Consider the following 2,604-nt stretch of genomic DNA (forward strand, 5'->3'; position numbering starts at 1 on the left):
GGGACTCGCGGGGAGCTCCGGTGGTCCGGCCGAAAGTGTCGCCGGCCGGCCGGCCGGCACAGCCCTCCGAATCGGCCCCCTTACGGACTTCCGCATCGGGGCATTTGTCCGAAATTCATTCGGCCAAGGTTCCGACTCGGCGGCCCGGGCACCGGCAGGCTGCCCGAGGAGGGCGACCCCCCGGCCGGCAGAGGCCACCGAATCGGTCCCCATGCGGACTTCCGCCAGTGGGAATCGGTGGGAAAATCCGTCCGGCCGGACGGACGGGCGAAGTCGCCGTTCGCCCGTAAATGCCGCCGCGCGGCCCGGGTTAACGAAGTGGGGAGGCCCGTACCGCCTGTCGACCACTCCTAGGTGGTCGAGAAAAACGCCTCCCCATATATCTCCGGGAACCCCGCCAATGCCCCCGTACAGAAATTGCATGTGTCAAAGGGGCGGCCGAATCTGACCCCGGCGGCCGGGTCTCTGGAACTCCGGGCCGGCAGCGGCCGGCAAATCCGTCCCGCATCGGGACTTCCGAAGCAGAGTCGGTTAACGAATTGCACGCGGGTAAATGGTTAACCGCAGCCCGGGTCCGGACACCTGGCTCCCACACGACCCGTCTTTGGGGGAGGTAGGTGGGTGGGTGGGCCAGCTACAGCAGCCTCGCGAGGGCTTGGCTGTGGGCTCCCCGGTTGCCGAGCTGCAGTGTGCCGGCACAGACGAGCGCGTTGGCTGGCTGGCTGGCTGGGTCAGCGTCTTCGCCGGTATTCGCAGAAGGTGCTAGCAGGTCCAGGGGCGGATTAGCCGCGCGCCGCTGCGGGACCGACGTACGCCCAGTTACAAAGACTGGGCGTTTTAGGGTGAGGGTGAGGGTTAGGGTTAGTTAGGGCTAGTGTTAGGGTTAGGGCTGGCGTCAGGGTTAGGGTTAGGGTTAGTGCCAGGGTTAGGGTTAAGGTTTGGCTTGTGCTCCTGGCAGGTCCCCGCGCGCCATAGCTCGGCGGGCTGCCGCGAGGGGGCGTCTTCGGAGGGCCGTGCCGGCCGAGGGGCGGCTCCTCCGTCGGGACTACAGGAGGTCGCACCGCCCATCGCAGTCCTCGGCAGACGTCGGAATTATTCCAAGTCCCGCCGCATTAGGGTTGGTTAACGACTTGTCCCGGCCGGGCTGGTTAACGACTTGTCTCGCCGACGTTGGTTAACGACTTGTCCCGGCAGGGCTGGTTAACGACTTGTCTCGCCGACGTTGGTTAACGATTTGCCAGGGCCCGTTCGGGCAACCCGATTGCCCGCCCGGGGATTGGGTTCGGGCTAGGGTTAGGGTTAGGGTTAGGGTTAGGGTTAGGGTTAGGGTTAGGGTTAGGGTTAGGGTTAGGGTTAGGGTTAGGGTTAGGGTTAGGGTTAGGGTTAGGGTTGGGGCTAGGGTTAGGGTTAGGGTCAGGGTTGGGGCTAGGGTTAGGGTTAGGGTTGGGGTTAGCTTTAGGGTTAGGGCTGGGGTTAGGGTTAGGGTTGGGGTTAGGGCTAGGGTCAGGGCTAGGGCTAGGATATGGGTTGGGGCTTGGGCTGGGGCTAGGGCTAGGATATGGGTTGGGGCTTGGGCTGGGGCTAGGGCTCGTGCTATGGCCAGGGTTAGTTTTAAGGTTTGGGTTGTGCTCCTGGCAGGTCCGCACGCGTCATACCTCGGCTGGCTTGCCGCGAGGGGACGTCTTCCGAGGGTCGTGCCGGCCGAGGGGCGGCTCCTCCGTCGGGACTACAGGAGGTCGCACCGCCCATCGCAGTCCTCGGCAGACGTCGAAATTATTCCAAGTCCCGCCGCATTAGGGTTGGTTAACGACTTGTCCCGGCCGGGCTGGTTAACGACTTGTCTCGCCGACGTTGGTTAACGACTTGTCCCGGCCGGGCTGGTTAACGACTTGTCCCGGCCGGGCTGGTTAACGACTTGTCTCGCCGACGTTGGTTAACGACTTGTCCCGGCCGGGCTGGTTAACGACTTGTCCCTTGTCTCGCCGACGTTGGTTAACGATTTGCCAGGGCCCGGTCGGGCAACCCGATTGCCCGCCCGGGGATTGGGTTCGGGCTAGGGTTAGGGTTAGGGTTAGGGTTAGGGTTAGGGTTAGGGTTAGGGTTAGGGTTAGGGTTAGGGTTAGGGTTAGGGTTAGGGTTAGGGTTAGGGTTAGGGTTAGGGTACAGGGTTAGGGTTAGCGTTCGGGTTGGGGCTAGGGCTCGGGTTAGGGCGGGGGTTAGCTTTAGGGTTAGGGCTGGGGTTAGGGCTAGGGTTGGGTCTAGGGTCAGGGCTAGGCCTAGGATATGGGTTGGGGCTTGGGCTGGGGCTAGGGCTCGTGCTATAGCCAGGGTTAGTTTTAAGGTTTGGGTTGTGCTCCTGGCAGGTCCGCACGCGTCATACCTCGGCGGGTGGCCGCGAGGGGACGTCTTCGGAGGGCCGTGCCGGCCGAGGGGCGGCTCCTCCGTCGGGACTACAGGAGATCGCACCGCCCATCGCAGTCCTCGGCAGACGTCGAAATTATTCCAAGTCCCGCCGCATTAGGGTTGGTTAACGACTTGTCCCGGCCGGGCTGGTTAACGACTTGTCTCGCCGACGTTGGTTAACGACTTGTCCCGGCCGGGCTG

Source organism: Hypanus sabinus, unplaced genomic scaffold, assembly GCF_030144855.1.
Source record: "Hypanus sabinus isolate sHypSab1 unplaced genomic scaffold, sHypSab1.hap1 scaffold_2284, whole genome shotgun sequence".
Classification (NCBI taxonomy): domain Eukaryota; kingdom Metazoa; phylum Chordata; class Chondrichthyes; order Myliobatiformes; family Dasyatidae; genus Hypanus; species Hypanus sabinus.